Here is a 26,101-nt window from a genome sequence, read left to right as displayed (position 1 = left end):
AATGATCCCCAGCTTCTCCATTACAGAGAGTGGCATAAGATTTATCCCTGACCCCAGATCACACAGAGCTTTTTCAAAGATCATGGTGCCTATGGTACAGGGTATTAAGAACTTGCCAGGATCTTGTTTCTTTTGAGGTAGAATTTTCTGAATCCAAGTATCCAGTTCATTAATGAGCAAGAGAGGTTCACTTTCCCAGGTCTCATTACCAAACAACTTGGCATTCAGCTTCATGATAGCTCCTAAATATTGAGCAACTTGCTCTCCAGTCACATCTTCATCCTCTTCAGAGGAAGAATAGTCTTCAGAGCTCATGAATGGCAGAAGGAGATTTAATGGAATCTCTATGGTCTCTATATGAGCCTCAGATTCCTTTGGATCCTTAATGGGAAACTCCTTCTTGCTTGAGGGACATCCCAAGAGGTCTTCCTCACTAGGATTTTCGTCCTCCTCCTCCCTTGTGCATTCGGCCATATTGACTATGTCAATGGCTTTGCACTCTCCTTTTGGATTCTCTTCTGTATTGCTTGGGAGAATACTGGGAGGAGTTTCAATGACTTTCTTACTCAGCTGGCCTACTTGTGCCTCCAGATTTCTGATGGAGGATCTTGTTTCACTCATGAAACTGAAAGTGGCTTTTGACAGATCAGAGACTACATTGGCTAAATTAGAAGTGTTTTGTTCAGAATTCTCTGTCTGTTGCTGAGAAGATGATGGATATGGCTTGCTATTGCCCAGCCTATTACGTCCACCATTGTTAAAGCCTTGTTGAGGCTTTTGTTGATCCTTCCAGGAGAAATTTGGATGATTTCTCCATGATGAGTTATAGGTGTTTCCATAAGGCTCACCCATGTAATTAACCTCTGCCATGGCAGGGTTCTCAGGATCGTAAGCTTCTTCAGAAGCTGCCTCTCTAGTACTGTTGGATGCATGTTGCCATCCATTCAAATTTTGAGAGATCATGTTGACCTGTTGAGTCAACACTTTGTTCTGAGCCAATATGGCATTCAGAGTATCAATTTCAAGAACTCCTTTCTTTTGAGGTATCCCATTATTCACGGAATTTCTCTCAGAAGTGTACATGAACTGGTTATTTGCAACCATGTCAATGAGTTCTTGAGCCTCTTCAGGCGTTTTCTTCTGGTGAATAGATCCACCTGCAGAATGGTCCAATGACATTTTCGAAAATTCAGAGAGACCATAATAGAATATGTCTAAAATGGTCCATTCTGAAAACATGTCAGATGGACATCTTTTGGTCAGCTGCTTGTATCTTTCCCAAGCTTCATAGAGGGATTCACCATCTTTTTGTTTGAAGGTTTGAACATCCACTCTCAGCTTGCTCAGCTTTTGAGGAGGAAAGAATTTATCCAAAAAGGTAGTGACCAGCTTATCCCATGAGTCCAGGCTATCCTTGGGTTGTGAATCCAACCATACTCTAGCTCTGTCTCTTACAGCAAAAGGGAAAAGCATGAGTCTGTAGACTTCAGGATCAACTCCATTCATCTTTACAGTCTCACAGATCTGCAAGAACTCAGTTAAAAACTGATAAGGATCTTCAGATGGAAGTCCATAAAACTTGCAGTTTTGTTGCATTAAAGCAACTAGCTGAGGTTTCAGCTCAAAGTTATTGGCTCCAATGGCAGGAATGGAGATGCTTCTTCCATCAAACTTGGACGTTGGCTTTGTGAAGTCACCAAGCATTCTCCTTGCATTATTATTAATTTCGGCTGCCATCTCCTTCTCTTGTTCGAAAATTTCTGAAAGGTTATTTCCGGATTGTTGTAATTTAGCTTCTCTTAATTTTCTCTTCAGAGTCCTTTCAGGTTTTGGATCAATTTCAACAAGAGTGCCTTTATCCTTGTTCCTGCTCATATGAAAGAGAAGAAAACAAGAAAAGAAGAGGAATCCTCTATGTCACAGTATAGAGATTCCTTTATGTTAGTAGAAAAAGAAGGGGTAGAAGAATGAAGAGGGAGATTCGGATTTTTGGATGAAGAGAAGTGGAGAGAAGTGTTAGTAATTAAATAATTAAATAGAAGAAGAAAAGAGAAGGGAAATTTCGAAAATAATTTTAAAAAGGGGTTAGTGATTTTCGAAAATTAGAGATAAATGTAATTGAATTTAAAATTTGAAATAATTAATTAATTAAAAAAAATTTTGAAAAAGGGATGAGATATTTTCGAAAATTAGAGAGGAAAAAGTAGTTAGGTGGTTTTGAAAAAGATAAGAAACAAACATGAAGTTAGTTAGTTGATTGAAAAAGATTTGAAATCAAAATTGAAAAAGATAGGAAGGTAGCAAGTTAGATAAGATATTTTGAAATCAAATTTTTAAAAAGATAAAATTTTTGAAAAAGATCAAATAAAAGATAAAAAGATTTAATTCAAAAATTTTGAAATTATTTACTTCACTAACAAGAAACTACAAAATAAGATTCTAGAACTTAAAGATTGAACCTTTCTTAACAAGAAAGTAACAAACTTCAAATTTTTGAACCAATCACATTAATTATTAGTGAATTTTCGAAAATTAGATGTAAAGATAAGAAAAAGATTTTAAAAATAATTTGAAAAATATTTTTGAAATTTATAAAAAAAAAGAAAAAGATATGGTTTTTGAAAAAGATTTTAAAAAGATAAGATTTTTTAAAATTTGAAATTTTGACTTGACTTGTAAGAAACAACTAATTTTAAAAATTTTTGACCAAGTCAACCCAAAATTTCGAAAATTTGGAGGGAAATAAGGAAAAGATATTTTTTTGATTTTTTGAATTTTTTAATTATGAGAGAGAAAAACACAAACATGACCCAAAACATGAAAATTTTGGATCAAAACACATGATGCATGCAAGAATAATATGAATGTCAAGATGAACACCAAGAACACTTTGAAGATCATGATGAACATCAAGAACATATTTTTGAAAAATTTTTGATGCAAAGAAAACATGCAAGACACCAAACTTAGAAATCTTTAATGCATGGACTTTAACAAACAAAAAATGCATATGAAAAACAACATAAGACACAAAACAAGAAATCATCAAGATCAAACAAGAGGACTTATCAAGAACAACTTGAAGATCATGAAGAACACTATGAATGCATGAATTTTCGAAAAATGCAAGAAAATTTTTTTAAAGCATGCAATTGACACCAAACTAATAAAAATTGACTCAAGACTCAAACAAGAAACACAAAATATTTTTTTGATTTTTATGATTTTCTAATTTTTTTTGAATTTTTATTAATTTTTTTTGAAAATAAAGTTTGTGAAAACTAAAAAGAAAAGAAAATTTTGAAAAAGATTTTTGAAAAGAAAATTACCTAATCTGAGCAACAAGATGAACCGTCAGTTGTCCATACTCGAACAATCCCTGACAACGGCGCCAAAAACTTGGTGGACGAAATTGTGATCCATATTCTTTAAGTTGTACTCCTTGTACTTTTATGGAATTTGAAATTGGCACGAGTGGACACAACTCCGTTCAACTAACCAGCAAGTGTACTGGGTCGTCCAAGTAATAAACCTTACGTGAGTAAGGGTCGATCCCACAGAGATTGTTGGTATGAAGCGAGCTATGGTCTCCTTGTAAATCTCAGTTAGGCAGATAAAATTATGGAATTTATAAAATCAAATAATAAAAAGAAATAATAAAAGGGATACTTATGTAGATTCATTGGTAGGAATTTCAGATAAGCATATGGAGATACTGTATGGCTCAAGAACGCCTACTTTCCTACTGCTTCAACTCAATCCTTCTTACTCCTTTCCATGGCAAGCTGTGTATAGGGGTTCACCGTTCGACGATGGCTACTTTGAATCCTCTCGGGAAAATGGTCCTCTGCGGCTGTCACTCGCATGGCTAATCGTCTGGAGGCATCACACTGGCCGAAGGCTACATCCCATCCTCGCAGTGAAAACTACGCTCACGCGCTCTGTCACAGCACGGCTAATCACTGGTTGGTTCCCGCTCCTACTGGAATAGAATCCCTTGATTCTTTTGCGTCTGTCACTAACGCCCAGCACTTGCGAGTCTGAAGCACGTCACAGTCATTCATTACAGGATTCCTACTCGGAATACCACAGACAAGGTTAGACTTTCCGGATTCCCAGGATCCTACTCGGAATACCACAGACAAGGTTAGACTTTCCGGATCCTCATAAATGCCGCCATCTATCTAGCTTATACCACGAAGATTCTGTTGGGGAATCTAAGAGATACACATTCAAGCTCGGTTGCATGTAGAACGGAGGTGGTTGTCAATCACGCGCGTTCATAAGTGAGAATGATAATGAGCGTCACATAATCATCACATTCATCATGTTCTTGGGTACGAATGAATATCTTGGAATAAGAATAAGAGAAAATTGAATAGAAGAAAATAGAATTGCATTAATACTTGAGGTACAGCAGAGCTCCACACCCTTAATCTATGGTGTGCAGAAACTCCACCGTTGAAAATACATAAGTAAAAGGTTCAGGCATGTCCGAATGGCCAGCCCCCCATGATCTGAGAACTAATCGTCCCAAGATGCTCTTCAGATCTAAAGTGATCAAAAGATGTCAAATACATTAGTTAAATGTTCTATTTATAATAAACTAGCTCCTAGGGTTTACATGAGTAAGTAATTGATGCATAAATTCACTTCCGGGGCCCACTTGGTGTATGCTTGGGCTGAGCTTGATCAATCCACGAGCTGAGGCTTCTCTTGGAGTTGAACTCTGAGTTATGACGTGTTTTGGGCGTTCAACTCCGGATCATGACGTTTTTCTGGCGTTTAACTCCAGACAGCAGCATGTACTTGGCGTTCAACGCCAAGTTACGTCGTCAATTTCCGAATAAAGTATAAACTATTATATATTGATGGAAAGCCCTGGATGTCTACTTTCCAACGCCGTTGAGAGCGCGCCAATTGGAGTTCTGTAGCTCCAGAAAATCCATTTCGAGTGCAGGGAGGTCAGATTCCAACAGCATCAGCAGTCCTTTTGTCAGCCTTTTTCAGAGTTTTGCTCAAATCCCTCAATTTCAGCCAGAAATTACCTGAAATCACAGAAAAACACACAAACTCATAGTAAAGTCCAGAAATGTGAATTTAACATAAAAACTAATGAAAACATCCCTAAAAGTAGCTTGAACTTACTAAAAACTACCTAAAAACAATGCCAAAAAGCGTATAAATTATCCGCTCATCACTTTACAAACAATTGAGTTGAATATTACATTGCAGAAATTCAGAGGACAAAGCATCTCCAAAACTCCAACATATTCCCCATTACTGCACAACAAGTAACGATTTTATTCTCTTTTATTTTTCCAATCTAATAATTCCCATTGATAATTTTGATTAATATCCTGACTAAGAATAATAAAATAAACATAGCTTGCTTCAAACCAATAATCTCCGTGGGATTGACCCTTACTCACGTAAGGTATGACTTGGACGACCCAGTGCACTTGCTGGTTAGTTGTGCGAAATCATAAGAAACCTTGATTTTGATATTGAGATATTAATTTCGTGCACCAGTTAACTAACTCGGGATTATCAACTGAAAGTCCACTATCAAAAGCAACTTAGTTACAAGACATTTAGTGACCCAAAGAGGTGCTGGGCATCAATGTTCTAAGAGAAATATAAGCCAAGTGTCTATAGTGAATAATATGTCAAGCACAAATAAAGCAAAAGAAAAAGAATTTGCTGGACACATGACACTGAACTAAAGCTTACAGAAAAGAAAATAAGGAAAAGTAATTACCAAGGACAAGTAAATAATGAGAGGTCATAGCAATGTGTTAGTTAATGCTTGAAAGAGACTTTCCATGCATAAAGGTCAATAAGAAGTGAGTTGTTGCACATCTTCATAAAAGCCCCATGAGCTCCCAATAATACTCTGCTAACATGAACATTCCCTTCCATTTCATTCTTTCTTCTTAATAATTCAGTACTTGCTTTGGGACAAGCAAGATTTAAGTTTGTTGTTGTGATGCCATGGCATCTTAGCCTAGTTTTACTAGTCTTTTTCTTTGTTTTCATTTGGTTTTATGCACTTTCTTGAGTTACAAGTAAGCCATTTGGGTAGAAATTCATGTGTACTTGAATTCAATCAACCATGAGGGAATTGATGCATTTTCATGAGGTTTTATGCTATAATTGCTTGTATGTTAAGAAAAAGAAGAAGTCTCATGATTGTAGCATAGCTTTGATGCATTTGTTGATTGATGATAGGTGAACAAAAGGTTTGGAAGAAGGTTGAAGAAAGGGGATAGCAAAAGGCAAGATGAAGGACTCACGTTTGAGCTAAAGTTTGCCTCAAACTTGGACTCAAACGTGAGGAAGAGTGCAACCACACACTGGAGGAGCCAACGTTTGCGCCAACGTTTGCCTCAAACTTGAGGTCAAACATTGGCTAAATAACCTTCACCCAGGAGAGCCAATGTTTGCGCCAACGTTTGCCTCAAACGTGAGGTCAAACGTTGGCGCCATAAGAGCAAGGAAGATCACCCCTGAAGCATGGCAACGTTTGCGCCAATGTTTGCCTCAAACGTGAGGTTAAACGTTGGCCACATTTTAGCATGGAAGAGCACCCCTGTTTGATGGTTTAAATGAGCCACGTTTGCGCCAGCGTTTTCCTCAAACGTTAGGCCAAACGTTGGCTAGAAGAGCTGCTTGGGAAGGGCCACGTTTGAGCTCACGTTTGATCTCAAACGTTGGCTCAAACATGGATGACAGCAAAAGGCCGATCTGCATAATTGATTTCATGAAGACGTTTGAGTCAACGTTTGCCTCAAACGTTGGCTCAAACGTGAATGGTTCATGGTCCAGTTCACAAGTGGATTTCTTTCCAACACTAAGAGCAATCAACAAAGGCTATTGTCAACCCAATTTCATCAAGACCAAAAGCCCAATTCAAGGCTTAATGATCATTTGAAGAGAGTGTATAAATAGCATAGGATTTAAGTTTTAAGGAGCTTTCTTTTTAGAGATTTTCTTTACTGGATTTCAGTGGAGAGCTCAATTTTATTTTTTCATTGTTGATTTAGAGTTTTCGGGAGGATTGAGGAAGGAGAATTGAGTTCTCTTCTTCTGGGTTTTCTTATTTTCTTTTTCTGCACACTTAGCTTGAGTCTTGGGTGTTGAGAATTGAGGAAATTCTGTCTCAATCTCACCTTGAGATCTCTCTCTATTTTGATTTACTGCACTATTTGAGAAATTGAGATTTGAATTTAGTTCTTCTGCTGTTTGATTTTAAGTTCTCTGCAATTGTTTTCTGAAATTGGATCAAGGAAGGCAGTGAGATCTAGACTTGTTTTTCTAGTCTCTTGACCCCTGAGATCTTGCATTTTCTTTCTGTTTAATTGCTGAGGCTTCTTCAAGCCAATTTGTTCTTCTATTTGAAATCTGTTTCAATTCAATTCACTTTTTACCTTCCTGCTTGTTGCAATTTACTTTTCCTTGTTAAATTTCTATAATCCCAGCTCCCTGATCCCTTTAATATTCAAGCAATTTACATTTCTTGCACTCTAAGCTTCTGCAATTTACATTTCTTGCACTTTAAGTTTCTGTCATTTACTTTACTTGTTCATTAAGATTCAGCACTTTTACTTTCTGTTCTCTTTAATTTATTGCAATTCATCCCTCTCCCTTTACAATTCATGCAATTTAGCTTCTGTCAATCACAAATCACTCAAATCAATTCTTGTTCGCTTGACTAAATCAACCACTAAACTAAAATTGCTCAATCCTTTAATCCCTGTGGGATCGACCTCACTCCCGTGAGTTATTATTACTTGATGCGACCTGGTACACTTGCCGGTGAGTTTTGTGTTGGATCATTTTCCACACATAAAGTTTTTGGCGCCGTTGCCAGGGATTGAAATAGATTGACAATGATTAAGTGAGGTGGTTATCTAGATTAAGCATTTTTTCTTTATTTTTGACTAACACACTAACTGTTTGAATATTTGCTTAAACTAACTCAAACCTCACTCTAGTAATGGAGTGAAGGGCTACTGGCTTTCTGGTTTTGTGTGTTTCTTATGCTTGGTTTGTATGTCAGGTACAAGGAGAGCTATCCCTACTTTCTCTGAAGCTGACGAAAGAACTCTTCGAAGGTTAAGAAGAGAAGAAAGAGGGAAAGGCATTGTTGGAGAAGAGGATTCAGAAGAAGAATTCCAAGATATGGAGGAACGCTCAACAAATCCAACAACAGGAGGAGTGGACAACAACAATGGTCAACCACAAAGGAGAGTACTGGCCTCTTATACATTTGCAAACTCTAGACATTGTGGGAGTACCATTCTTACCCCTAATGTCAATGCAAATAACTTTGAATTGAAGCCATAACTCATCACATTGGTCCAAAATTGAGGCAAACCTTGGCGCAAATGTTGCCATGCTTCAGGGGTGATCTTCCTTGCTCTTATGGCGCCAATGTTTGACCTCACGTTTGAGGTAAACGTTGGCGCAAACGTTGGCTCTCCTAGGTGAAGATTATTTAGCCAACGTTTGACCTCAAGTTTGAGGCAAACGTTGGCGCAAACGTTGGCTCCTCCAGGGTGTGGTTGCACTCTTCCTCACGTTTGAGTCCAAGTTTGAGGCAAACTTTAGCTCAAACGTGAGTCCTTCATCTTGCCTTTTGCTATCCCCTTTCTTCAACCTTCTTCCAAACCTTTTGTTCACCTATCATCAATCAACAAATGCATCAAAACTATGCTACAATCATGAGACTTCTTCTTTTTCTTAACATACAAGCAATTATAGCATAAAACCTCATGAAAATGTATCAATTCCCTCATGGTTGATTGAATTCAAGTACACATGAATTTCTACCCAAATGACTTACTTGTAACTCAAGAAAGTGCATAAAACCAAATGAAAACAAAGAAAAAGACTAGTAAAACTAGGCTAAGATGTCATGGCATCACAACACCAAACTTAAATCTTGCTTGTCCCCAAGTGATAAACCCCGTTTTTAGGGTTTATCTTGTGTTGAATTTAGAGTATTTTGATAACATTTTCTCACATTTAGCCAATGAATTAGCATGGTTTTGTTATCTCTCCCGTATTTGTGCTTGAGTGTAAAAACATACTTTTTAAGCCTTTACTTTGATAATTTTAATTCATCCTTGATTCCATAAGATGCCTTGATGTGTTTGCTAGTAATCTCAGGTTAAAATAGGCTAGGCATGGATCAAAGGAACAAGGAAGGAAACATGCAAGTAGAGAGAAGTACAAAAAGCCAAAGAACTGATCTCGTCCAAGGACGCGCACGCACACAAGGCGCTCGCGCGCACATTGCAATATCGACCAGAAACGTGTACGCGTACTGTGCGCGTCCGCACCGAAGGCTGCACGTGATTTTTAAATGAAACTCGTGCCCAACAATTTCTGGGAAGCTATGGGGCCCAGTGCAACCAACTTTGGCGCAAAATGCATTAAAAGGACCAAAGATTGGAGGGGAAGGCATCATCTTTCATCAATAGTTCATTCATTCACATTAGGATTAGTTTAGAGTTAGTTTCTAGAGAGAGAAGCTCTCACTTCTCTCTAGAATTAGGATTAGGTTTAGGTTAATCTCTCCTCTTAGATCTAGGATTAATTCATGTTTTGATTTACTTTTCCTCTATCAATTCTTACTCTTCTACTCTCCCTCTCTGTAGTTATGTACTTTAATTCTTGCAATTCTTCATTTTGTTGTGGATCTAGTGTTGTTCTTTTATTTTCTTTTAATAATGCAATTTGAGGTAATTCATGATAATTGTGATTTCCTTGATTGTTGTTGTTAATTCTTTACATTCAATTGTAGTTAGAATTCATTCTTGTTGTGATTTACTATACTTTTCTTTTGTACCTTCCAAGTGTTTGATGAAATGCTTGGGAGGATGTTAGAATAGAATTTTATGTTCTTGGCTTGGGAAGATAACTTAGGAACTCTTGAGTTACTAATATCCAAGTGATTGATAGTTGATCGCCATTGACTCTAGCCTTCATTAATTCAATTAGTGAACTAGGATTTATGGACTTGGATTGATATAACTCACTTGACTTTCCTTTGCTGTTAGCTAGAAGATGACTTAGTGAGATTGATCCTTGCTACTATCATAATTGTGATTAGTGATAATGATATAGGTCCTTGATCATCAAACCTTGCCAAGACCATTTTGTTAATAAAATTTCATTTCCATTTACTTTTCATATTTCTCATCTAAAACCCCAAAATAAACAAGTTCATACCAATAACAAGAACACTACCCTGCAAGTCCTTTGAGAGACGACCCGAGGTTTAAATACTTCAGTTTATAGATTTTAGGGGTTTGTACTTGTGACAAACAAATTTTTGTATGAAAGGATTATTGTTGGTTTAGAGACTATACTTTACAACGAGATTTCATTAGTGAAATTCTAAACAGTCAAAAATCAAATCATCAAAATGGCGCCGCTGCCGGGGATTTGCAATAGTGTTATGTTATTGGTTATTGTACATATGTGAATATTGGAAATAGTTTGTCTTTTGATTGATTACTAGTTTAGTTAGTTTATTTTGTTTTTCCACCATGAATTCTCACTTTGGCTATGAGTTTGATCCTAATTGTGTTGTAGGAGATATGAACTTCAATGATAACATGTACCAAGGATGGAACCAACAAAGATGGGAGGAGCCTCAAGGAATTGATCACTCCTATTGGCAACAACCTCCGGACACTTATAGGTATAGTTCTCATCCTAATTCATGCCAATTCAATGACTATGGTGACTCCTTTTATGATAATCAACCACCACCATATGCCTATGAACCTTATCCTCAACATGATGCTCAACCATACTCACAAGCCTCTCCATACCAAGCACCTTCCTATGATCCATATCCACCATATGACCAATCACCCATATCACATTCTTATGACCACTATGAGCAAGAACCTTTAGAACCACCACAACCCTACCAAGATTACTACCAAGAACCACCTCAATGCACACCATCTCTATAATTTTACCAAGAAGAACCACCTTCTCACCATGAACCCTCTCTCTAACATAATGAACCTTCCTATTCACCCCAAGTCCCAATAGATGATCCTCTCACCTTGTTACTTCAAGGACAAGAAGCCATGAAGTGGGATACATTTGCGTTTGTAACCAATTTGACCAAGGTAGTGCACGTTTTAGCCCACCAATATTTGAATACTCAAGTTATCCCCGTAGCCTCATGTGGAAAGCCTAAAGAAGAGCAAAGCATGGAGGAGATATCGGATAATCCGGTGAAAAAGGAAGAATCGGTAGAATTAATGGAGCAATTGGAGAAGCCTACAGTTATTGAAAAAAAAAGAGGAGGTGGTCCAAAATTTAAGAGATGTGGAACTACCATGTGAATCTCAACAACCTCCGGAGCATATCAAGATCAAAGAATACGAGAAGGTTAATCAAGAAATAGATTCAATCATGGAGAAATTTTTATCTACAATTGAATCCCTTCCTAGTAGACATGAAGTTGAAACCATAGAAGAGTGTGCACAACCCCCCAAGGAAGAAAAAAATGGCATGGTGTATATTGAAATTGAAGAATATGAAGAGGTTGATCAAGAGATGGATTTATTCATCAATGAATTCCTATCCAAAATTGAATCACCTCCCATTGGGCAAGAAACCGAAGTTCTTGAAGACAACACCAAGTTAAGTAATAAAAGGGAAAATGTTGAAATTGAAGAAATTTGTCAAGAGGAGGAAATACCCAAAGAAGAGCATAAAGAAGGAAGCCTTGCATTGTCTAAGTGTGGGGAAGTCGCCCTTCCCAAATCACCATCCAACACAACATTCAAGTGGGTAAAATTCTTATCCCTAAGTTTTACTTTCTCATTTGAATATGGTTTAATTGAAACGGATGGACAACTTATAGCTCTTTGTGGACTTAAAGGAAAAAGAGAATTGTGTAGTGGTTGAAAATTTGGTATAAAGCTCACTAAGGTCAAAGCTTTAAGATATAGGGATTATGATGGGACAAGAACCACTTTGTATGGGTCTAGAAGGAAGAATTTGTGGACTAAAGAGAATTTTATGTGTCAACCGCCCTTATGTCAACCACCGTGCGGAGAAATCATGAAACTCAACTCACGGATGGGTGTGAAGATAAGATATGGGATCCCGGTTCGCTATGTGAAGACCAATTATGGGGACTCATATCTTGGGTTGAAATTCACCCAAGATTGGTGAAGATGGTTGGAAATTCTGTCAACCATTCAAGAAGCAAAGATCCTTGGAGATTCAAGGATGAGTACAAACATAAGCCACCATGACAATGAGCTCCTCAAAATGTCCAACTTAAGGACTTAAACTAAAAGTGCTAGGTGGGAGACACCCCACCATGGTAAACTCTTTCCATTCTCTTTTAATTTTGTTTAATAAGTGATTTGAGTTGCCATTGTAGGTAGATTTTCATTTCATATTGATTTATTTGTATAGATTGGTTGTTAGTATATTGACATGTATATTGTGTTCATTAATAGTTGAATAAACCTCAAAATCAAATTGCATTTTTTTGTGAATTGTATGATAGTTGATAGAATAGAGTTGTATGCATTATAGGGAACGCCTGGGCAAATTTTTCCGTTTAATGGGCATAAAAACAAAAAAATAAAAAAACAAAAAAAAAGAAAGGAGGGAAAGTACGCGCGCCCGTCCATGAGCGGATGCACCACCATACACTTTCCAGAGAGTTGGGCCTCTCTTGGGCAAACATTGTGCCTTTGGCCCAACTCATCATACGCGGGCGCGCACAATGTGCGTGCGTGTTCTTACATCATTAAGGGATAGCACGCGGATGCGCACTTGCCGCGTACGCGCCCCTAGGCTGGTAGCAGCAGCCCATACATCCTCCAGAGAGTTATGCTAGCGTTGGGCCAACACTAAGCCCCTGGCCCAACCTGTATCGCGTGGACGCGCACTTCGCGCCTTCGCGCCCATGAGCCTATCAGTGTATGCGCGCGCCCACGAATTTGTCGCGTGCGCGCCGTTCTGGTGATGCAACTTCCAAGCCAAAATTCAGCGAGTTGCGCCTGCTTTGGGCCAACCTTAAGCCTCCGGCCCAACTCCTAGTACGCGTGCGCGCACCATACGCGCACGCACCCCTTGCCAACTCTCACTACACACGCGTAAGTGCTCAAGGCGCGCACACGTCGGCTCTCAATGTTATCAATGTACGCGGATGCGCACTGTGCGCGCCCGCGTCGATCCAAAGACAGGATAACCCTAAGACGCGAGGAACGCTGAGCAGTCGCGCACTTTACCCCTCCACAACCCCCCTCCTCTCCTCCCTCCTTATTCCACCAGCTCCCATCCCTTACCGCCGCCGGCGACGACGCCGCGCAACCTTACCGGCCATCACCCTCACCCCTACCCACACACTCTCTCTCCTTCTCACTCATCCGTCTATCTCTCACCAATTCTCTCTCCTTCCGCCCACTGCCACCATCCAGCGCCGCTAAGCGCCGCCGCAGCCACTGGTGACCCAACCCTCCCATTTCTTTCATTCCTCTCCCACTTATAACACCCCTCCAGTTCTTCTTTGCCTCGTCTCACCATTCCCTCTTTCTCTGTGATAACCGCCCCCTCCCTCTCACGGCACCACCGCTGTAGCCCAGCCCAACCGCCATAGCTCCGCCACCACCATCTGAGGTGGCACATCTCCCATCCTCTGCCCCGTTGCCTACCCACCCCATTTCTGATTCTACCCAGCTTCCAGGTTACCTGCTTCAACTCTGTTTTCTTTACTCTTCATTACTGTTAATTTTAGTTAGTTAGAATTTGATTTTTGCATGCTAGGTTAGATAGATATAACTGCGATTAGGTAGCTAGAATGTGGTTAGAGGATTCTATGCCTGATAATTGCTCCGTTTGTGTTCACTCTCTGCTTGATCACTTGTCTGTTGAATGCTGATTTTGGGCTGCTTTGTATTCAATTAGTGTTGCCTTGCTGCTATATCATTGCTGTTGTGTTTATATGATGCTGTAATCATACTATTCGTGCTAAAAAAAAGAAGGGAGGGGAAGGACGCGCGCACACGCTGTACGCGCACGCGTCCATGAGCGGATGCACCACCATACACTTTCCAGAGAGTTGGGCCTCTCTTGGGTGAACATTATGCCTTTGGCCCAACTCATCATACGCTGACGCGCACAATGTGCGTGCGCGCTCTTACATCATTAAGGGATAGCACGCGGACGCGCACTTGCCGCGTACGCGTGCCTAGGCTAGTAGCAGCAGCCCATACATCCTCCAGAGAGTTATGCTAGCGTTGGGCCAACACTAAGCCCTGGCCCAACCTGCATCGCGCAGACGCGCACTTTGCGCCTTCGTGCCCATGAGCCTATCAGTGTATGCGCGCACACGCGGCATGTGTGCAAGCGCGCGCATACACTGATAGGCTCATGGACGCGAAGGCGCGAAGTGCGCGTCTGCGTGATGCAGGTTGGGCCAGGGGCTTAGTGTTGGCCCAATACTAGCATAACTCTCTGGAGGATGTATGGGCTGCTGCTACCAGCCTAGGCACACGTACGCGGCAAGTGCGCGTCCGCGTGCTATCCCTTAATGATGTAAGAGCGTGCACACACATTGTGTGCGTCCATGTATTAGGCTAGTGAGAGTGCTTATTTTCAAGATTAGTGAGGATTGAGAACATTGGTTGGGATAAAAGGGATGTTTTGTATTTTTATATTTGGGAATTGGTGTATGCTCATGTATTGGTTAAACGTAGACCTTATGCATTGATATTCTTAAAAGAAAAGAAAGAAAAATGATGAGAAAATCAAAAGAACAAAAGAAAGAAAAAAATATATAGAAAAAGAAAGGAAAAGAAAAGCAATAAAAAGGGGACAAAATGCCCCAAAGCAAAGCTCAACAAAAGCTCAATGCATAAGTGTTGTGAAATGAAAAGAATATGCATGAGTATATGGTGCACGAAATTGCAATCACACTTTTGCAATCCCGCACAACTAACCAGCAAGTGCACTGGGTCGTCCAAGTAATACTTTACGTGAGTAAGGGTCGATCCCACGGAGATTGTCGGCTTGAAGCAAGCTATGGTTATCTTGTAAATCTTAGTCAGGATATCAGAAATTATCAGGATTGATTGTGAAAAGCAAAAGAACATGAAATAAGTACTTGTTATGCAGTAATGGAGAATAGGTTGAGGTTTTGGAGATGCTCCATCTTCTGAATCTCTGCTTTCCTACTGTCTTCTTCATCAAACACGCAAGGCTCCTTCCATGGTGAGCTGTATGTAGGGTTTCACCGTTGTCAGTGGCTACCTCCCATCCTCTCAGTGAAAACGTTCCTATGCTCTGTCACAGCATGGCTAATCATCTGTCGGTTCTCGGTCAGGCCGGAATAGAATCCAGTGATTCTTTTGCGTCTGTCACTAACGCACCGCCTGCTAGGAGTTTGAAGCACGTCACAGTCATTCAATCATTGAATCCTACTCAGAATACCACAGACAAGGTTTAGGCCTTCCGGATTCTCTTGAATGCCGCCATCAGTTCTAGCTTATACCACGAAGATTCCGGTTAAAGAATCCAAGAGATATCTACTCAATCTAAGGTAGAACGGTGGTGGTTGTCAGGCACACGTTCATAGTTGAGAATGATGATGAGTGTCACGGATCATCACATTCATCCGGTTTAAGAACAAGTAATATCTTAGAATGGAAGCAAGCATGATTGAATGAGAAACAGTAGTAATTGCATTAATCCATCAAGACACAGCAGAGCTCCTCACCCCCAACCATGGGGTTTAGAGACTCATGCCGTGGAAGGTACACAAAGAAACGTGTAAAGTGTCATGAGGTACAGATACAATGTCAAAAGATCCTATTAATAGTAAACTAGTAACCTAGGGTGTACAGAAATGAGTAAATGACAGAAAAATCCACTTCTGGGTCCACTTAGTGTGTGCTTGGGCTGAGCAATGAAGCATTTTCGTGTAGAGACCTTTTCTGGAGTTAAACGCCAGCTTTCATGCCAGTTTGGGCGTTTAACTCCAAGTTTTATGCCAGTTCCAGCGTTAAACGCTGGAAATTCTGAGGCTGATTTGCCATGCCAGTTTGGGCCATCAAATCTTGGGCAAAGTATGGACTATTATATATTGCTGGAAAGCCCAGGATGTCTACTTTCCAACGCCATTGAGAGCGCGCCAATTGGGCTTCTGTAGCTCCAGAAAATCCACTTCGAGTGCAGGGAGGTCAGAATCCAACAGCATCTGCAGCCCTTTTCAGTCTCTGAATCAGATTTTTGCTCAGGACCCTCAATTTCAGCCAGAAAATACCTGAAATCACAGAAAAACACACAAACTCATAGTAAAGTCTAGAAAAGTGAATTTTAACTAAAAACTAATAAAAATATACTAAAAACTAACTAAATCATACTAAAAATATACTAAAAACAATGCCAAAAAGCGTACAAATTATCCGCTCATCACAACACCAAACTTAAATTGTTGCTTGTCCCCAAGCAACTGAAAATCAAAATAGAATAAAAAGAAGAGAATATACTATAGACTCCAAAATATCAAAGAAACATAGTTCCAATTAGATGAGCGGGACTAGTAGCTTTTTGCCTCCGAACAGTTTTGGCATCTCACTCTATCCTTTGAAGTTCAGAATGATTGGCATCTATAAGAACTCAGAACTCAGATGGTGTTATTGATTCTCCTAGTTAAGTATAATGATTCTTGAACATAGCTAGTGTATGAGTCTTGGCTGTGGCCCAAAGCACTCTGTCTTCCAGTATTACCACCGGATACATACATGCCACAGACACATAATTGGGTGAACCTTTTCAGATTGTGACTTAGCTTTGCTAGAGTCCCCAATTAGAGGTGTCCAGGGTTCTTAAGCACACTCTTTTTGCCGTGGATCACAATTTTATTTTTCTTTCTTTTTCTCTTTTTTCTTTTTTTTTCGAAATTTTTTTTTTGTATTCACTGCTTTTTCTTGCTTCAAGAATCATTTTTATGATTTTTCAGATCCTCAATAACATGTCTCTTTTTTCATCATTCTTTCAAGAGCCAACAATTTTAACATTCATGAATGACAAATTCAAAAGACATATGCACTGTTCAAGCATACATTCAGAAAACAGAAGGTATTGTCACCACATCAAACCAATTAAGCTAGTTTCAAGGATAAATTTCGAAATCTTATACTTCTTGTTCTTTTGTGATTAAAGCATTTTTCATTTAAGAGAGGTGATGGATTCATAGGACATTCATAGCTTTAAGGCATAAACTTTAAATTTTATTAATTATGAATTAAGAACAAGACTCAAAAATAGATATAAAATGAAACTAAAAGAAAAAAAAATTAGAAAACAAAAATTTAAACTAGGCTCCTAATGATAGAGGTTTTCACAGAGTTAGGACTCAACAACCTTGATTTTGAGAAGTGGATGCTCCCTCAGCTTGAGAAGAGAGCTTTTGGTGTTTCAACTCTTGGAGTTCACGCCCCTGCTTCTCTTGCTCCTTCTATTGACTCTTTGGTGATTGGATGTTCAATGGGTATGAATTCATCTGCTCCCATCTTTACCCCAGCCTCTTTACAGAGCAAGGAGATCAAGCTTGGGTAAGCCAATTTGGTTACAGTGGAATTCTTATTTGCAATTGTGTAGATCTCACAAGCAATCACATGATGAACCTCCACTTCTTTTCCAAGCATAATGCAATGAATCATCACTGCTCTCTTGATAGTGACCTCAGAACGGTTGCTAGTGGGCAATATGGAACGCCCAATAAAGTCTAGCCAACCTCTTGCAATTGGTTTGAGGTCTCCCCTCTTGAGTTGGTTCGGGACACCCTTTGAATTGGTTATCCACTTAGTTCCAGGGAGGCATATGTCCTCTAGAACTTGATCCAACCCTTTATCTGCTCTCACCATTCTCCTATTAAAGGAGTCAGGATCATCTTGCAGTTGAGGCAATTTGAAGATTTCTCTTATTTTGTCCAGATGGAAGTACATAACTTTCCCTCTGACCATGGTTCTGTAGGTATGGTAAGCAGTTCCAGTCATTCTCTGCTTATCTGTTAGCCACAGATTTGAGTAGAATTCCTGAACCATATTCCTTCCAACCTTTATTTCAGGATTGGTTAGAACTTCCCATCCTCTGTTTCGAATTTGCTCTTGGATCCCCGGATATTCATCTTCTTTCAGATCAAATTTTACTTCCGGGATCACTGACCTCAGACCCATTATTTTGTGATAATGGTCTTCATGTTCTTTGGTTAAGAACTTCTCTTGATTCCAAAGATTCTTTGGATTGTTCTCTTTCTTTCCTCTTAAATTGGTTTGTTTTCCCTTAGGAGCCATGATCTTGATGAATCTTGGCTTAGTGATCACGGAAAAGCACACTAAACTTAGAGGTTTGCTTGTCCTCAAGCAAGAGAAAGGAAAGAAGAGAGAGAGAGGAGGAGCAAATTCGAATGGTGTGGGCAATGAGGGGTCCAAACGTGTATTTATAAAGTGGGGAGGAGAGATTTCGAAAAAAAAGAAAAATTTGAAAGAAGATTTGAGAAGATATGGAAAGAATTTGAGAGAAGGGTGAGTTTTTGAACAAGATTTGGGATTGATTTGAGAGCTTTGAAGAATGATTTTGATTTTTTGAAGAATTGAAAGTAAATGATGAAAGGTTGAAGTGTATTTATGTAGAAGAGTATGGGTAAGAAAAGGAAAGTTAGAAAAAATTTTGATTTGAAAACAAAATTGTGGCCCCCCCACTTTTCTGGCGTTAAACGCCCAGAATGGCACCCATTCTGGCGTTTAACGCCCATTTGTTTCCCCTTTTGGGCGTTTAACGCCCAGCCAGGTGCCCTGGCTGGCGTTAAACGCCAGAATTCCTTTATCACTGGGCGTTTTTCTAAACGCCCAGGATGCTGCACACCTGGCGTTTAACGCTCAAAATGGCACCTTTACTGGCGTTTAACACCCAAAATGCCCCTTACTGGCATTTTTTCGCCAGTAAGCTCTTTTCCTCTGCTTTTTGAGCTGAATCCTTCTGTAACTCTGTGAATTCCTTCATTTTTTATACTTGCCTCTGTAAAAACAAATCATGTAACCTCCTAACGACTGGGTTGCCTCCCAGCAAGCGCTTCTTTACTGTCTTTAGCTGGACCTTTACTGATAATCACTCAAGTCTCAGTTTTGAGCATTCCTGCTCAAAATTGCTTTCAAGATAATGCTTGATTCTTTGTCCATTAACAATGAACTTTTTGTCAGAATCAATATCCTGAAGTTCAACATATCCATATGGTGACACTCCTGTAATCACATACGGACCCCTCCACCGGGATTTAAGTTTTCCTGGAAACAATTTGAGCCTAGAGTTGAAGAGCAGAACTTTCTGTCCTAGCTCAAAGACTCTGGTTGACAACTTCTTGTCATGCCACTTCTTTGCCTTTTCCTTATAAATTTTTGCATTTTCAAAGGCATTGAGTCTGAACTCCTCTAGCTCATTTAGCTGGAGCAATCTTTTTTCACCAGCTAACTGAGCATCCATGTTTAGGAATCTGGTTGCCCAGTAGGCTTTATGTTCCAGTTCCACGGGCAGATGACAGGCCTTTCCATACACCAGTTGATATGGAGAGGTTCCTATTGGAGTCTTGAATGCAGTTCTGTACGCCCACAGAGCATCATCCAAGCTCTTTGCCCAATCCTTTCTTCGGGCTATCACAGTCCGTTCTAGGATTCTTTTTAGCTCTCTGTTAGAGACTTCAGCTTGCCCATTTGTCTGTGGATGATATGGAGTTGCCACTTTGTGGCTAATTCCATATCTGACCATAGCAGAGTATAGCTGTCTATTGCAGAAATGAGTGCCCCCGTCACTGATTAGTACTCTGGGAACACCAAACCTACTGAAGATGTGTTTCTGGAGGAATTTCAGCACGGTCTTGGTATCATTAGTGGGTGTAGCAATTGCTTCTACCCACTTAGATACATAGTCCACTGCCACCAGAATGTAAGTGTTTGAGTATGATGGTGGGAACGGACCCATGAAGTCAATTCCCCATACATCAAACAATTCTATCTCTAATATCCCTTGTTGAGGCATGGCATATCCGTGAGGCAAGTTACTAGCTCTTTGGCAACTGTCACAGTTACGCACAAACTCTCGGGAATCTTTATAGAGAGTGGGCCAGTAGAAGCCACATTGGAGGACTTTAGTGGCTGTTCGCTCACTTCCAAAATGTCCTCCATACTGTGATCCATGGCAATGCCATAGGATTCTTTGTGCTTCTTCTCTGGGTACACATCTGCGGATTACTCCGTCTGCACATCTCTTAAAGAGATATGGCTCATCCCAGAGGTAGTACTTGGCATCTGAAATTAATTTCTTTCTTTGCACTTTGCTGTACTCCTGGGGTATGAACCTTACAGCTTTATAGTTTGCAATATCTGCAAACCATGGAGTTTCCTGAATGGCAAAGAGTTGCTCATCTGGGAAAGTCTCAGAGATCTCAGTAGAAGGGAGGGACGCCCCAGCTACTGGTTCTATTCGGGACAGATGATCAGCTACCTGGTTTTCTGTCCCTTTCCTGTCTCTTATTTCTATATCAAACTCCTGCAGAAGCAATACCCATCTTATAAGCCTGGGTTTTGAATCCTGCTTTGTGAGTAAGTATTTAAGAGCAGCATGGTCAGTGTACACAATCACTTTGGATCCCACTAGATAAGATCTAAACTTGTCAATGGCATAAACCACTGCAAGTAATTCTTTTTCTGTGGTTGTGTAATTCTTCTGTGCATCATTTAGAACACGGCTAGCATAATAAATGACATGCAGAAGTTTGTTATGCCTCTGTCCCAACACTGCACTAATGGCATGATCGCTGGCATCACACATTAATTCAAATGGCAATGTCCAATCTGGTGCAGAGATGACTGGTGCTGTGACCAGCTTAGCTTTCAGGGTCTCAAATGCCTGCAGACACTGTGTGTCAAACACAAATGGTGTGTCAGCAGCCAGCAGGTTACTCAAAGGTTTTGCAATTTTCGAAAAATCCTTTATAAACCTTCTATAGAATCCTGCATGCCCCAGAAAGCTTCTGATTGCCTTAACATTGGCAGGTGGTGGTAATTTTTCAATTACCTCTACCTTTGCCTTATCCACCTCTATTCCCCTGCTTGAAATTTTGTGCCCAAGGACAATTCCCTCAGTCACCATAAAGTGACATTTCTCCCAGTTTAAAACCAGGTTAGTCTCTTGGCACCTTTTCAGGACAAGTGATAGGTGATTAAGACAGGAGCTGAATGAGTCTCCATATACTGAGAAGTCATCCATGAAGACTTCCAGAAATTTCTCTACCATATCTGAGAAGATAGAGAGCATGCACCTCTGAAAGGTTGCAGGTGCATTGCACAGACCAAAAGGCATCCTTCTGTAGGCAAACACGCCAGAAGGGCAAGTAAATGCTGTTTTCTCTTGGTCCTGAGGATCTACTGCGATTTGGTTGTAGCCTGAATAGCCATCCAAAAAGCAGTAATAATCATGACCAGCTAGTCTTTCTAGCATTTGGCCTATGAATGGTAAAGGAAAATGATCCTTTCTGGTGGCTGTATTGAGCCTTCTGTAGTCAATACACATACGCCACCCTGTGACTGTTCTTGTAGGAACCAGTTCATTTTTTTCATTATGAACCACTGTCATGCCTCCCTTTTTTGGGACAACTTGGACAAGGCTCACCCAGGGGCTATCAGAAATAGGATAAATAATCCCAGCCTCTAGTAATTTAGTGACCTCTTTCTGCACCACCTCCTTCATGGCTGGATTTAGCCGCCTTTGTGGTTGGACCACTGGTTTGGCATTATCCTCCAATAGGATCTTGTGCATGCATCTTGCTGGGCTAATGCCCTTAAGATCACTTATGGACCACCCAAGAGCTGTCTTGTGTGTCCTTAGCACTTGAATCAGTGCTTCCTCTTCCTGTGGATTTAAAGCAGAGCTTATAATCACTGGAAAAGTTTCACCCTCTCCCAGAAATGCATACTTCAGGGATGGTGGTAGTGGTTTGAGTTCAGGTTTGGGAGGCTTATCCTCCTCCTGAGGAATTTTCGAAAATTCCTTTGTTTCCTGTGGTTCTTCTTGATCAGGCTGAGAATCCTTGAAGATGTCTTCAAGCTCTGATTCTAGGCTTTCAGTCATATTGATCTCTTCTACCAGAGAGTCAATAAAGTCAGCGCCCATGCAGTCATTTGGTGTGTCTGGATGCTGCATAGCTTTTACAGCATTCAACTTGAACTCATCCTCATTGACTCTCAGGGTTACTTTCCCTTTGTGTACATCAATGAGAGTTCGTCCAGTTGCTAGGAAAGGTCTTCCTAGAATGAGAGTTGCACTCTTGTGCTCCTCCATTTCCAGCACCACAAAGTCAGTTGGAAAGGCAAATGGCCCAACCTTGACAATCATGTCCTCTATTATGCCTGATGGATGTTTAATGGAGCCATCAGCAAGTTGGAGGCATATCCTGGTTGGTTTGACTTCTTCAGTCAACCCAAGCTTTCTGATAGTGGATGCAGGTATTAGATTGATGCTTGCTCCAAGATCACATAGGGCTGTCTTGGTGCAAGCGCCTTCTAATGTGCATGGTATCATAAAGCTTCCAAGATCTTGAAGCTTTTCTGGTAAGCTTTTCAGAATGACTGCACTGCATTCTTCAGTGAGAAACACTTTTTCAGTTTCTCTCCAATCCTTCTTATGACTTAAGATTTCCTTCATGAACTTAGCATAAGAAGGTATTTGCTCAAGTGCCTCTGCAAACGGAATCTTTATTTCAAGAGTCCTTAGATAGTCTGCAAAGCGAGCAAATTGCTTATCCTGTTCCGCTTGGCGGAGTTTTTGAGGATAAGGCATCTTAGCTTTATATTCTTCAACCTTAGATGCTACAGGTTTATTCCTTACAGAAGTGGTTGAAGAAGCCTTGTTAGAGGGGTTATTGTCAGCACTCTCAGGTGTCTCATCCTCCCTTGGCGTCTGAACGCCAGGATTGGGTGGAAAATGGGCGTTTAACGCCAACTTTTCCCCCTTTTCTGGCGTCTGAACGCCAGAACTGGGCAAGGAATGGGCGTTTAACGCCAGCTTTCCTTCCCTTTCTGGCGTTTGAACGCCAATAACATTCCTCTCTGGGCTCTTACTGTCCTCAGAGGGATTTTGAACAGTGGTTTGGTTATCCTCTGTCAATTATTCCTTATTTGATTTTTTACTCTTTGGAGTGATGTTGTTCAGTGTCTTCCCACTCCTTAATTGAACTGCTTGACACTCTCCTGTTATCTGTTTAGACATCTGCTGTTTTGCTTGATTCAACTGCAGTTCTATGTTCTTGTTAGCAACTTTAGTTTCATGGAGCATCTCTTTAAATTCTGCTAACTGTTCTGTCATCAGGAGTAACTGTTGATTAAGCTCAATCATCTATTCTTGAGGATTAGGATCAGTGACTACTGCCATGACATCCTCTTTTGGAGAGAACTCATTGCTAGAATATAAGTATTGGTTTCTAGCAACAGTGTCTATAAGCTCTTGAGCTTCTTCAATTGCCTTCCTCATGTGTATAGATCCACTAGCTGAGTGGTCTAAAGACATCTGAGCTTTTTCTGTAAGTCCATAGTAGAAGATGTCTAACTGTACCCACTCTGAAAACATTTCAGAGGGGCATTTTCTAAGCATACCTCTATACCTCTCCCAGGAATTATAAAGGGATTCATTATCCTCTTGTTTAAAGCCTTGGATGTCCAGCCTTAGCTGTGTCATCCTCTTTGGAGGGTAAAAATGATTCAGGAATTTGTCTGATAACTGTTTCCATGTCTTTATGCTTGCTGTAGGTTGGTTATTCAACCACCTTTTAGCTTGATCTTTTACAGCAAATGGAAACAGTAATAGTCTATAGACATCCTGATCCACCTCTTTATCATGTACTGTGTCAGCAATTTGCAAGAACTGTGCCAGAAACTCAGTAGGTTCTTCCTGTGGAAGATCGGAATACTGGCAATTTTGCTGCACTATGATAATGAGTTGAAGATTTAGCTCAAAGCTGCTTGCTTTGATGGGAGGTGTAGAGATGCTACTCCCATATGCAGCTGTAATGGAGTTGGCATATGACCCCAGAGTCCTTCTGGACTGATCAATCCCATTTAGTTCCATAATGGATAAAGGGAAATGATATGGATTGCAAACAGATAAATATATATATATATATATTTTTTTAAGTTAAACGAAAAAAAATTAAAATAAAACAAAAGAAAATTAAAATAAAAATTCGAAAATCACAAGGAAAATAAGATCAAAGCAAATTGAGAACTGAATCAATTAGTTAATTAAAGAAAAGATTTTGAAAATAACAATTAAAAAGATATGATTGAAAATTTTTTTTTGAAGAAGATTTGATTTTTGAAAAGAGGAAAGAGAAAAACAACAAAAAGACACCAAACTTAAAATTTTTAGAAAATCAAACACTAATTTTCGAAAATTTTAAAGGAAAACACAAAGAGGACACCAAACTTAAAATTTTTATGAATCAAAAAGGGACTACGAACATGCAAAGTCGAAAATTAAAAGAAAAGCAAAAACATGCAATTGACACCAAACTTAAAATATGAAACTAGACTCAACTAAAAGACTCTAAACCAACAAAAATAAAACAGTCCTAATCTAAGCAACAAGATAAGCCGTCAGTTGTCCAAACTCGAACAATCCCCGGCAACGGCGCCAAAAACTTGGTGCACGAAATTGCAGTCACACTTTTGCAATCCCGCACAACTAACCAGCAAGTGCACTGGGTCATCCAAGTAATACCTTACGTAAGTAAGGGTCGATCCCACGGAGATTGTCGGCTTGAAGCAAGCTATGGTTATCTTGTAAATCTTAGTCAGGATATCAGAAATTATCAGGATTGATTGTGAAAAGCAAAAGAACATGAAATAAGTACTTGTTATGCAGTAATGGAGAATAGGTTGAGGTTTTGGAGATGCTCCATCTTCTGAATCTCTGCTTTCCTACTGTCTTCTTCATCAAACACGCAAGGCTCCTTCCATGGCGAGCTGTATGTAGGGTTTCACCGTTGTCAGTGGCAACCTCCCATCCTCTCAGTGAAAACGTTCCTATGCTCTGTCACAGCATGGCTAATCATCTGTCGGTTCTCGGTCAGGCCGGAATAGAATCCAGTGATTCTTTTGCGTCTGTCACTAACGCCCCGCCTGCTAGGAGTTTGAAGCACGTCACAGTCATTCAATCATTGAATCCTACTCAGAATACCACAGACAAGGTTTAGGCCTTCCGGATTCTCTTGAATGCCGCCATCAGTTCTAGCTTATACCACGAAGATTCCGGTTAAAGAATCCAAGAGATATCTACTCAATCTAACGTAGAACGGAGGTGGTTGTCAGGCACACGTTCATAGTTGAGAATGATGATGAGTGTCACGGATCATCACATTCATCCGGTTTAAGAACAAGTAATATCTTAGAATGGAAGCAAGCATGATTGAATGAGAAATAGTAGTAATTGCATTAATCCATCAAGACACAGCAGAGCTCCTCACCCCCAACCATGGGGTTTAGAGACTCATGCCGTGGAAGGTACACAAAGAAACATGTAAAGTGTCATGAGGTACAGATACAATGTCAAAAGATCCTATTAATAGTAAACTAGTAACCTAGGGTGTACAGAAATGAGTAAATGACAGAAAAATCCACTTCTGGGTCCACTTAGTGTGTGCTTGGGCTGAGCAATGAAGCATTTTCGTGTAGAGACCTTTTCTGGAGTTAAACGCCAGCTTTCATGCCAGTTTGGGCATTTAACTCCAAGTTTTATGCCAGTTCCAGCGTTAAACGCTGGAAATTCTGAGGCTGATTTGTCATGCCGGTTTGAGCCATCAAATCTTGGGCAAAGTATGGACTATCATATATTGTTGGAAAGCCCAGGATGTCTACTTTCCAACGCCGTTGAGAGCGCGCCAATTGGGCTTCTGTAGCTCCAGAAAATTCACTTCGAGTGCAGGGAGGTCAGAATCCAACAGCATCTGCAGCCCTTTTCAGTCTCTGAATCAGATTTTTGCTCAGGACCCTCAATT

The sequence above is a fragment of the Arachis stenosperma genome, chromosome 7, assembly GCF_014773155.1.
Source record: "Arachis stenosperma cultivar V10309 chromosome 7, arast.V10309.gnm1.PFL2, whole genome shotgun sequence".
Taxonomy (NCBI): Eukaryota; Viridiplantae; Streptophyta; class Magnoliopsida; order Fabales; family Fabaceae; genus Arachis; species Arachis stenosperma.
The sequence above is the reverse complement of the archived record's forward strand: the minus strand, read 5'-3'. Positions refer to the sequence as shown.